Here is a 12,824-nt window from a genome sequence, read left to right on the forward strand (position 1 = left end):
TGGTTTCCATGCTCAGCAACTTGTGCTTTGAAAAGCCCTCTAGATAATCCTGAGAGATGTCAAGTTTGGGAGCCACTGTATTGTATAAAAACATTTGAGAGCTACTTTACCATCTAAAGATCTAATTAGTAAGAGTTCAGGAAAAATACACAAAACTCTGCTGCTGGAATGACACTCAGGGAAAAGAAATGGATTGAAGGTTGGAGGGTGTTTAACTCTATTGCTCTGTGTTTCTCAATTTTCACGATGAGCAACTACTACTATTACTACTAGAAACTCTTCCTTGTTCAGAGCTCAGCTGAGCTTTACCCTATCAGCTAATTTTCCCCCACAGAATCATCCAAACAGCCTTTAGACTCCATTAGGCAGACTGTTTGCCTTGAAATGTATTAAGACAATGCTTACAACCTACAATTGAGTCTTGGCTCTGTGTTATGCATTTTCAGTCTTGAAAACTGTTCCCCCATGGTAGGTGATGTTTGTTTTTCCCACTAAGAGATTCAGGAAATGAGTAAAATACTTACTATATTTAACTGGGATGCCCGTCGGTCACTCATGTCCTACAACGTTGTGTGGAGCTATGGCAGGTGGGCTAGTATGCATGGCCAGTAGGCCTTCTCTTTCTCTCTACCTCACCAGAGGCCCTAGGACAGAAACACCTGCTGGAATGAATCACTGCCCTGTCCAACCCCACTGAACTCTAACACCACGAAAAATGTGCTTCTGAAGGGAGAAGAGCAAGGCAGCCTGTAGTAAAGGCAGCAAATGACTATCCCCTACCCCCTTGCCCTGAGAGATCACCCCTTTGGGATAGCTATGACCATATAAGGCAGCAAAATTCCCCCAAATCCTGGAGGTTATAAAAGGTCACCTGAGACAACAACCCGGCACTTCTTCTTACTTCCTCTCACTTGGAGAGAAGGGGTCTTGCCAGACTTCTTACTGGCAATAAACCTTTCCTTTGTTTTTCCTACCTGGGTCTGTGTGGTTTTCTGGCAAAGTCCAATTTACTCTAACACAGCCCAAGTGTCTTCCCAAGCTGTCATGGACGGGGATCTTTCCTCAAAAGTTCATTAGAAAGTAGTGTTTTGTTTTACCGATAAGTACATTCACATGAATTCACATTTTTCTTAAACATCCTTATCTTGTGAGCCAATCTGAATCTTAGATCAACATACTTCTTAATATCTATTTTGTGCCAGGCAAGTGGTACCAGAGATGTCTCAGATGGCCTGGCAGAGTCACTGCCTGCCTGCCGCACTACAGGGTCTGCACTCATACATAGGAAATGAAGGCCCTGAGCAGGTCACAGAGCCAGTGAGCCACAGAGGAAGACCTTACCTTTTTCTTACTACCATGGGACAAGGCAATTTTAAAACATCCCAATAGTAACCCTATTGCAACTTATTTTTTTTGAGGGAGGTTGGTCATGAGGCTTGAACTCAGGATTAGGCATTCCCCTTGAGCTTTTTCCACTCAAGGCTAGCACTCTACCACTGAACCACAGCACCACTTCTGGCTTTCTAGTGGTTAATTGGAGATAAGATTCTCATAGACTTTCCTGCTCCTGCTGGCTTTAAACTGCAATCCTCAGATCTCAACCTCCTGAGAAGCTCTGCTTACAGGCAGGAGCCAGAAGTTCCTGGCTTATTCAAAGTTGTCACATAATTCTATAAGCACAGAATGTGGTAAACTAGACATGATCTGGCTCAATAATCATTCTTGATTTTATAGAATTGTGTTCTTTATTTTATCTACATCCCCCATACTGAATCAGCAACTGATTCCATTTTTAATCTGTCTCCCAGAACCAGTTAGCAGAATCCAAGTGACTTAGCTCACAACATCATCTGCAACTGATTTGGTTCCAAATCCAGATGGCGAAGGATAGGCAATACATTTAGCTTGAATGATTTCTGCTTCTCTCTCCCAGTGCTCCATGAAGCCAGACCACACAAACATCATATTTATGTACTTTCCCTATGACTTCTGAATCAATGGTCATTTATGTTAATCAGGACTTCCTAATAATTTCAAATGATTAAAGGGAGTACAGGAGCCCGCAAGGGAAAATATGCCTAGTCTGGGAAGAAAATAGAATATCCCTTTAAACATCAAACCTACTTCTCCTCAAACATACTATCTGGATTTTTTGCTCCTATCTCAGTAAGTGTCTCTACCTTTCCCCTCTGACACTGTAGCAAATATTAACAGTTGTCTTTGATTCCATGTTCAAGTGATGCTCAGATTCCCAAACTTCTCCATTATATAAATGTTCTCTTCCTTCTCTCCCTGTTGTGTTCTAGCCTCTACATATGAGTCTCTGCAGCTTTCTAACCCTCTATTTGGGTTTCAGACTGAAGAGCCCTTGCCAAAGGCACCAAGAAAGGAGGAGAATAAGGTCTGTCTCCACCTGAGGAGTCGGCTGAAACCAGGTGTATCTCTTGATCCAAAGTTATCCAGAGAGCCTTCTCTGCGTGATTTCTCTTTTTAGAATCTGTTAACTATTCTTTCTCTTGTCCTGGTAGGTCTAGGGATACAACAGTCCTACTGTTATTTGCCCCAGATAATTCAGGTTACCCTGGCCTTCTGAATGGTTTCTTTGCTGAATATTATTTTAATTTGAATGCATCTTATGCTCCCTTATGACATACTTATGTTACAGGTCTGATGTGATTTTTTTTAAAAAAAGAATGCCTGTTATCTTCAATCAGTCCCTTCATAAATTTTCTTTAAAAATTACAAATGAAAGCCTCTTCTTCCAGCCAAAGTGAAGTAACAACAAGAACTGTATTCCCTCACCAATGATTTAAGAAACAGAGAAAATAGTACGGAATTAAATGTGCCTCAGGCATCAGATATCAGGCAACAATGACTGAAGAAAAAAAAAAAAAACCTGAGGTAAATTCTGCAATTGCTCTAGCAGAAGGTTTGAGTATTCAGATCATGCCACAGTAAAGAGCCAAACCAAGAAGTCTTCCTTCATGGAGGAAACAGAGCAGAGAAGGTATGGAGAAGAGAAAGGCTAGAATCTTGAGGCAGAGTGTAAGAGCAGCAAGAGCTGTGCAAGAGATTTCCAGAAAACTTGAGAGGATACTCTTCAATAATCCAAGAGATAAGTAATCACTGTAACAGATGAGGAAACTGAGGCAGAAGCAAAATAAGGCACTAAAAGTAAATAGTTGGTGCATTTCAAAGAAAGCTAGTAACAATGTTTTTCCTATCAGCATGGGTAGAAAACCTTCTACCTCATGAAAGTACAGAGGATTCCCCTCAATAGTAACAAGAATGAACCCAAGATTAATGATACTCAAGGGCACCTAAGAAAGCATAAAGAAAAACACAAAATGATCAAGTTGTTTACAAATAATATGTTCAGGCCATAGCACAAATCTCATGTGAATATTCAACAAATACAACAAAAAGTAAGAAGAAAAAATTATAGCCCAGTAAGGTAAAAATATATAATGTCTGATCTCAAAAATTGCTTAGCATGCAAAGAAGCTAGAGATACACTTGATAGAACTGGAAGAAAGAGGAGAAAACAGTTTCCATAATGATATTTCTGAACCTAAAAGTTCATAAAGGAGCTGGGCATGGTAGTGCACACCTATAATCCCAGCATACAAAGGAGAGGGAGGAGGATCTAGACTTACTTTGAGGCCAACTTGAACTATATAAGCATAGTAAGTTCCAGATAAGCCTGAGCTGCACAGACTGCCCACATGCTCATGCACGCATGTGCACATGCACACATGTGCACACACACATTCAGATACATAAATCTCAACTTTCCAAAGTTGAAATTCTAAAATAATGTCTGATAGAAAAAAAAGTAGTGACCTTCAATTAATAGGTAACAGGAACTGAAATAGGTAATAAAAACTATCAAAATATAATAAAGGAAAAATACTGTAATAAAGGAATGGAGCATCTGTGAACTTTGGAACAACATCAAAAGTCCTAAGAATTGTCAAATTGTCACAGAAGCAAAGGACAAAAAATAAGAGCCAAAAGAAATATTGGAAGAAATAACAGCCAAAATCTTCCAAATTTGAAGGAAATTATGAAACAGCATATTTTTAAAATCTCAATGAATCTGAAGCACAAAATATGAGAAGCAAACAAAACCAAGAAACATCATAATAAGCTTTTCAAACCCATTTAAAAAAATAGAAGAAGGAAAAACTCACAAGGAGTCTGAAGGAAAAAGGATATTACATACAAAGAAAAAAGGTAAGAATGATAACAAATTTCTCATCAAAATACTGCAAGCTAGAAGACAATAGAACATGGTCCTTGAAATGTAAAAAGCAAGATGCTTTCCATGTAAGTTCTTTACAGCAGAAAAAAATATTTCAAAACTCAAGGTAAAATAATTTTTTCAGACATCATACAAAAGGGGGAAAAAATCACCATCAGCAGAACCGCTCTACAGGAAGCAGGGAGAAAAATGACATTGTAGAGAAATCTGGACAGGTTAAAAAGCATAGCATAATTATATAAGTCTAAACATACTCTAAAAAACAGTTTTCTTAAATTTCTTAAGGTAATAATTGATTTAAGCTAAGTAAAAAAACCATGAATTTAAGATTTAAATGCATGTAGAAGCAAATCAGGAGCAAAGTCTAAGAGGAAAGAAGGGGAGCATAGAATATGATACATACTCTTAAACATTTGTTGTATATGTATTCATAGAGGATCACTAACTCTGATAAGTTAAAGATGACTGCTATAAACCCTAAAGTGACCACTAAAGTAAATACAAAAAGATGGAATGAATAATCTGCAAAAAGGCAGAATAAGAAGGAAAAGGGAATAAAATATAGATGGGAAAAATGGAAGAAAAATAACAAGGTGGTGATTTGAAATCAACTGTATTAAGTAAAATAGTCTAAACATCCCCAGATACCAGATTGGGGATTTACTGGATTATCAGAGCTTGTTTTTATTTAGTGTAACTAAATGCTGTTACAAGAAACCCACTAGAGATAGGCACCAAAAGCTAATGACTGACTATAATCTTAGTTACTCAGGAGTCTGAGATCAGAGGATCACAATTCAAAGCCATTGTGGGCAGAAAAGTCCTCAAGATTTCATCTGTATGTAACCAGCAAAAGGCCTGGCTGGCTATATATAGCTCAAGGGTTAGATCATCAGCCAAGAGCAAGAAAATTGAAAGACTACAAAGCACTGAATTCAAACGCCAATACTGGCAAATAAAGGAAGAAATGAAAAAGAAAATGAAGGAAGGAAGAAGGGAGGAAAGAAGGGAGAGGAAGACAAAGGGAAGGAGAGAAAATGGAGGGAGAGAAATAAGGAGGGAGAGAAAAAAGAGGAGGAAAGAAAAAAGGAGGAAAGGAACAATATAATATCAATAATTAAATATAAATAAAATAAATTTTCAAATCAAAAGATATAGAATAAAAGAAAAGGGCTCAACTACATATAGCCTGTAATAGATTCACTTCGCCTTTAGGAACATATATAGGTTGAAAGTGATTAGAGAGAAAAAAGTATTTCATGAAGATGGAAAAAAAATTAGTAGGAGTAGGTATGCTTAAACCTGACAAAACAGACTTTAAATCAAAATAGTAACAAGAGACAGTAAGGGTATTTTGTAATGATAAAGAAGTGAGTTCAACAGGATATAGCAATTCAACTATAAATATACCAAACATCAGCCCACCTAAATATTTAAATAAATATTAACAGATGTGAAGGAAGAAATGTAGAGAAAAACAATAAGAAACTATTAGAAACTAAAAGACCTTTTTAGTTAGAACACTTTTCCATTCTCCCCAAAGACACACTAGACATCCTCCAGGACAGCTCATATCTTAATCCTCAAAACAAATATTAACAAAGTTAAGAAAACTGAAATCATTATCAAGTAAAATCGACAAATACATTGAAATTACACATACAAGGGAAATTAAGTGAAAGAGAGAAATCAAGAAATACCTTCAGATTCAATTGGAAACAACATGCAAAACCTTATAGTAGGTAGTAAAAGCAGTTTTATGAGGGAAATATATGGCTATATATGCCTACAGATAAACAAAATTGGCTAAAAGTTTGTCTGGAAAGTGCAAGTCCCTGAGTTCAAACACTGGGAGGAAAAAAGAAATGAAAACACACACACACACACTCTTAAGAGTTCATCCTAATAGAAGTTGTGAAATGGTTCAGAATATATGTGAGCATCTATGGAATTATCACAATGAAACCTCCTGGTACTATTAATGTAAGGTAATAAAAGAAAATCATTCAACATAATCAAATGAGTAACCATCTTGTAATATAAGAATGCTATACCATATGCAAACCAGTAAGTGTGATATCACATTAACAGATTAAAGGATAAAATCATATGATCATCTCAATAGATTCAGCAAAAGCATAAGGCAAAATTCACATACTTTCCTGATAAACTATCAACAAATGGGATATAGAAGGAATATACCTCAAGTTAATAAAGGCCAAATATGATAGTCATATAGTCCTGTTATCAATGCTGAGGAACTGGACAAACTTCTTCCAAAGAAGACCTACTAAATGCCCAATTTGGAAATAAAAAGGTGCTTACCATAACTAGTCAATGAGATATCACCCCACACTTGTTATAAAAGTCTAAGGATAACCAGCATTGGTGTGGAAAAAAAGAGAACCTATATACTACTTCTAGTGGGAAGATAATCCATAAAGCTTTTAAGAACACCACCATGGAGGTTTCTAGAAGAAAGAAAAATTATAAATATATCTATCATATAATCTAGCGATCTTACTTCTGACTCTATAGCCAAAAGAAACATAATCACAATCTTAGAAGTGTCTAAACACTTATGATCGCTGTAGCATCATTCACAGTAGCCAAAAGAAAAAAGAAAAAAAATTAATGTCCACAGGTGAATGAACAGAGGGAAATGTGGTACATACATAAAATAGAATACTACTTAGCTTCCAAAATGGATTATCCACTATGTTCAACAACATGGATGAACCTAGATAGAAAATCAAACATAGCCCTCCACACCCAATCACAAATCAAAGATATAGGGGAAAAAACCCTCTACTGAATATTCTCTTGTTATTTCCTAAAGCATAGAGTATGACAACTATTTACACGTCCTTTACATTGTATGGATATTACAAGTAGTATGGATATAATTTAAAGCATACAGGAGAAAGAGAACTGGAGGAATGATAGAAGGATGGTATAATTAGGAATGAAGGGTAAATGTGTGGAAATATAGCAATGAAATCTTCCCCCAGTATTACTAATATAAGTCAGCGTGTCAAAATACACAGAAGGTTATGCATAGGATACAGGCAAATACTATACCACTTTAATTAAGAAACTTGAACATGGTAAGTTTGGGGATCTGCATAGAAGTAATCCTCCACAAATAATCAGTGACAATGAAACTGCCTGTTATTTCTTCTATACGAAATCTAAAATGTCCAACTCATTGAGACAGTACATGGTTGTGGTTGCCAAGAGCTGAGTGTGGGAGGTATGAGATGTCAGGCAAAGAATACAAAGTTCAACTTAAAAGATGAACAATTTTTTGACGTCCAATTACAAGACTGGTAACTAAAGTTAATCATAATTCATTGTGTATCTGACATTTGCTAAGAGAGTAGAGCTGAAGTGTTTTCCTCACAAAAGGAAAAGAATAATTGTGAGATAATGGACCTGTCAAGTACTTTGATGGCAGTAAATATTTCAAAATGAAAACATAGATAAAATTCTGTTGTACAATTTGAAAGTGTATCATTTTTATTAGTCATACTTCAATAAAGCTGGGGCAGGAGATTAAACAAATAACCTGAACAGCCCAATAATGGTTAATGCAGCAACATCCCAAAAGCTAGGCTCCAGGTAGACTCAAAGAAGGGCAAGAGTAGAGCTGACTAATACAGGCATTCTCCATTCTCGTTCATTTTCTCACTCTCATTATGTCTCTCTCTCCCTCTTTCCCTTCTCTTCTTATCCTTCTCTCTCTCTTTCTCCTTCTCCCTCTCTCCCCCTTTCTTTCCCCTTTCCTCTCCCTTCTATTTCTTTTTCTCCTTCCTTCCCTCCCTCCCTCCCTCTCCCCCCCTCTCTCTCTCCCTCTCCCTCCCTCCCCCCCTGCGTATCCATCATCAGGAACTTCTGAAACCACAAACCAATATAAACCTGTCCTGTTTCAAGTTGTTTTTCACTGGTGTTTGTCTCAGAACAGAAAGTCTTACTACCACAAATCTTATATCCATCAAATCAAATGACTTGGTACTTAACACCCTACTCCCAGCAACAAAAACAACTCCAGGCCCAGATGGCTCACTGGTAAATTCTACTAAACATTTAAGGAAAAAAATAATACCAATTTTACTTCAACTCCTACAGAAAATCGAAGAGAAAAAAATACTCCCCAGCTCATTCTATGAACCCAGAATTACCTAGAGAATAAAACTTAGAAAATGCAAGGACAGAAAACTACAAGTCAATATCCATCATAATGCTGCTAAAATCCATTAAATTTCAGCAAATATAATTCAATAATACATTAAAAGGATAATGTGATCTGACCAAATGCAATTATCTCAAGAATTCAAGATTATTTTAAAATTCAAAAACAAAATCAATGATGTAATTCATCATATCAGGTCTTTTTAACAATATGATTTCAACAGTTAACAGAAAAAGTAACTGAAAAAATACAATATCCATTGCCAAGAAAAAAAACTCAGAAAATAGGAATAGAATGAAACTTCTAAATCTAATAAAGGGCTTCTACAAAAAGAAATGCAGGTAACATTCAATGATCAAAAAATAAATGGCGGTCCCTCGGATCAGGATCAAAGTAAAATCTGGTTTATCACCATCCATCCAATATGTGTAGAACTGAGACAGGAAGATTACAAGTTCCAAGACAGTAAGACCCCCATCTCAAAGGTAAAATAAATTCTCACCAGGTAACTGATGGCTTACATCAGAAGACAGATCTAAGGATCACAGTTCAAAGCCAGCCTAGGTAGGAAAGACTTATCGCCCATTAACCACCAAACAGCTGAAAATGGAACTGTGGCTCAAATGTTCATGTCATAACCAAAAAATACCTTAAATCATGGATTTAAGGTTAAACTAAAAGCAATAAAACTTCTTTAGCAAAGAGAAAAGCATGATCCATTAAAAAAACTGATTAAAAAACTGCTTTTCAAAAAATTAAACCTCATCAAATTAAACCTCATCAAATTCAGAACTCTGCCTTTTCTTGCGGGAGGGGGACTTGAATTTGGGGATCCACATTTGCTAAGCAAGCACAGTTCTACTAGGGTCATTCTCCAAACCCATTGTTAGTTTTAATTATATTATTATAGAAAGTTAACACCAAGAATGTATCAAAATGGGAAAAATAATTGAACATTACATAATAAAGAACTTAAGACAACCACACTAAAGGACCTATCCAAAGTTAATAAAAAGAAAATGCCCACGGTATTATTTAATAGCTCTTCATCAAATTGTGATGGTGATTCCAAGTGATCTTACGCTCTAACAAAACTTCTCAAGTTAGACATTAAACACATAGTTAAGATATTCCTCAATAAAGCTGCTACAAAGTGCCCAGTTGAAAATATCCTCTCTCTTTCTTGATTGCTTCTTTATCCTCTGTCTTCAGTTAGTAATCCATCCCTAACCATCCTCATTGCCATAATTATCATCACCCTAACCATGACTACCATACTCTCTAGTCTTCCCTACTCTACACTCCACCATGCAGCCAGAACTAACTTTCTAACATAAATACCCAGTGCATCACTGGCTGCCTTAGAGATTGATTTCAAACTCCCTCAAGAAGATTCACTAGACCTTCAAATCTGGCACTTTCACTTTCCTTTGTCTCCTATCTGAGGATATCTCACCTCACCCTGTCCTGCCCAGGCTTACAGATCAAGTATATTGCATTATTAAATGAAAGCTTGAAAGCAGAGATAAAGACTCTTACCATCTTTACTTCCCCAGGGCATACCACAGTGCTGAGCCCAGAGTGTGTGCCATGAGTGAACAAATAAATGAAGAGTTGAGTTGGAGGACCTCTTCAATACCACTGGGTTTGATTCTAGGTCCTTCTATTACAAAAAGACAGACAGGTGGGAAGTTAAGTGCCCTCTGTAGTACAATCTAGTAAAATAATCATTTCAAATCCCTTGGAGAAGTGAAGTGGGGCCAGGGGGAGCTAAAATCTTCTACCTGTGGGTTTAAGAGCAGGACATATTACCTTAAATTATTTTAAAAGCAGATGGTAATTGACTGTGATTTGAACTAAGTAAAAGGTTAGGGAAAGGGGACCTTATTCGGGAAAAAAACAGAAGGCCCACGACAAAAATTAACAGGCTGGAAGAAGGCCAGTTTTCCCAGTAAGTTTCTCAACTTTATCTAGAAAAGCTCTCAATATTCTACTCTCTGGGTTATTCTCATCTCCCAATACAAAGTTTTGACTTCCAAATCCAGCCAGGGAGTCTTCCTTCCTCTCATAATCAGTCTCCAAGCTCTTCTCACCCTCTCTGTTAAATCCCTCAAATCATCTTGAAGAAGAGGCATCTGGGCCTCCCACTATGTGGTCCCCCTCAGCTGGCCCCTGCTAGAGCCAGGCCAGTAGCCATCAGGTCAGGGGCCAAGCATGAGGACCTCATTAGCACAAGACTCCCAGAAGACAGAGCAGCAGTCATCTGGCTGGAAGACTCAGCACAACATGCGGGGGGAGGGGGGGGGGGAATCAGAACATACACTTGGTGCATCATAGACAGGAAAAGAGTAAGCAAAAGTCAAGAAAAAAAATCTAGCCACGAACTAAGAGGTCCCTTCTTTCTTATTGACTGGCAATTCAAAAGCACAATGACATGGAGCCTTCAGAACTGACATCTGAAACGCATTCTCTCATAGCTTGGTCTTATCTGAGTCTTTCACTTAGGGATGAAAGTAAGTGTTAAGACATACTAGGTGATTTTAGTGGAAAAGAGCCCATGGGTAGGAAAATTCACCAGGCTGCATCCTGTGGACTCTCAACCGGGATGGGGAGGAGGGGGCATCCATAAAAATGGAAACCTTTCCTATCTAGGAGATCTGAGCCCAAGGATGATCCCATCCACACCAACTTGCGCCTCAAACACGATCACAAGCTGCTGCAGGCTCTCCAGGCACAAGTAGCATGGGTCTTGTACAGAAGGCCTGAGCAGCCAGACTTGAGTGAAAAGTCTCCAGAAATGCCTGGGTTGGAGGAAAGGGAGCAACTGAGTCAACTGGCCGGTAGTCGGAAGGACGGACGCTGCTTCCAGACAGCTCCAGGCCAGCCCTTCCCCTGAAGGCAGCCGCCTCCCCAGGCGCGGGCAGGAGCGACTCTGGGGAGCCGAGGCCTGGTGGGAGTGAGACTCAAGAGATGGGAGCGGAGAGCGCGAAGAGGCAAGCACAGGCCCACGGGCTGGCGGGCTACGGAACCTTCTCCGGGCCTTGCAAGCGGAGGCCCCGGGTGCCCACGTGCGACTGGGGGGGAGAGTCACTTACTTGTCCAATCGGAAATTACATTCTAGCTAGCGGGGCCTGCCGGCTGCGGCGCCGAGAACCCCTGCTCCCCGCGGGGCGGTCCCGCGCAGCCCGCGGCCCCGCCCCACGCCGGCCACGCCCCCGTGGGGGCCGAGGCCGCTGTAAGGCGCTTCCCGATTCGCCCTTTAAACCGGGTTCACGATTGGCCAGCGCCTGTCAGCCCCGCCTGCTCCCAGCCCAAAGTCCAATGGGGCGTGGACCACCCACTTCCTGGCTCCTCCCGCCCCGCCTGGCAGGGTGGAGGCGTGGCTTTGTCAGCCCCGGCTGGGCTGTCCCCCTCCCTCTGGGGTTCATCTCCCGCGGTATTCCTGGGAGCAGCTCCGCAGCCCACGACCGTCTCAAGTGTGCTTCCTATAACCCCGCTCCTCAGGCGCTCACTGAGCTAGTCTCGATAAAATCCAGCAATTCCTGAACACTTACTTGGTGCCAGGCCTTGTTCTCCCTGCCGCACAGGATTTCACTTTTCTAACCCTGTGGCTTACACACTCAGTGTGTAAGATCTCCAGGAGGGACGGGAGTTTTTACAGTGTGGTAGGGACCAGACACATCAACCTAATAAGCCCCATGTCCCTAACTTTTCCAGTGAGCTACTTGTTCTTCTGCTTACTTATCCATGCAGGGAGTCCAGAACACTTCGCTTTTCCTAAGAAACCAGAGGACAAATTCCTCCTGTACTCCTATCTAAACTATTTCCATTTTAAAAAAGGGAGGGAGGGTAAGAAGAGGAGGGGGAGGAAGGTAGGTTCCTTAGCTGAAGGAACTTGAGATTTGGTGATTTAGGAGTCTTGAGTGCAAAATCTTTGTTCTCTTACAAAGGAGGCTGAGGCTCAGGAAAGAGAACATCTTTCCCAGAACACACTAGATGTGGAAAGAGTCGTTGAAATTACTTCACTGAGGCATTCTTGTGTGCCAGATTGTCTGCTATCTATACAATAACTCCCAAAGTAAGCAGATGCTCTTTACTTGGACTCATATGTGAGGACCCTGGCTTAGTGAGGCTGACAGCACACAGTCCATGGTAAGTGTTACATGCATGTTGAAAATCTGGGTCTGGATTTCCTTACATTTCCAACAGTTATTCAAAGAACTGGCTGAAGACTCAGATCTATTACTTAGCACCATGTGAATCAAGTGTACAAAAAGAAAAATAACATTAATTAAGCTCACCTCATCTTCCCAGAGCATTATAAAGAGAAAATGAAATAACAGATAATCAGATGCTTTACAAAACATC

At 39.6% G+C, this 12,824-nt stretch overlaps 1 protein-coding gene across 1 annotated transcript in view; it reads right to left on the reverse strand.

The window, feature by feature from the left end:
• Fggy (FGGY carbohydrate kinase domain containing) overlaps window positions 1-11,630 on the reverse strand; it is a 363,024-nt gene extending 351,394 nt beyond the window's left edge. Inside the window, exon 1 of the mRNA XM_013022325.1 lies at window positions 11,552-11,630. The gene's annotated coding sequence lies outside the window, so the exon portion shown is untranslated. The remainder of the gene's footprint in view (window positions 1-11,551) is intronic.
• Between the last annotated feature and the right edge of the window lie 1,194 nt (window positions 11,631-12,824).

This window comes from Dipodomys ordii, unplaced genomic scaffold, assembly GCF_000151885.1.
Source record: "Dipodomys ordii isolate 6190 unplaced genomic scaffold, Dord_2.0 Scaffold61, whole genome shotgun sequence".
Classification (NCBI taxonomy): Eukaryota; Metazoa; Chordata; class Mammalia; order Rodentia; family Heteromyidae; genus Dipodomys; species Dipodomys ordii.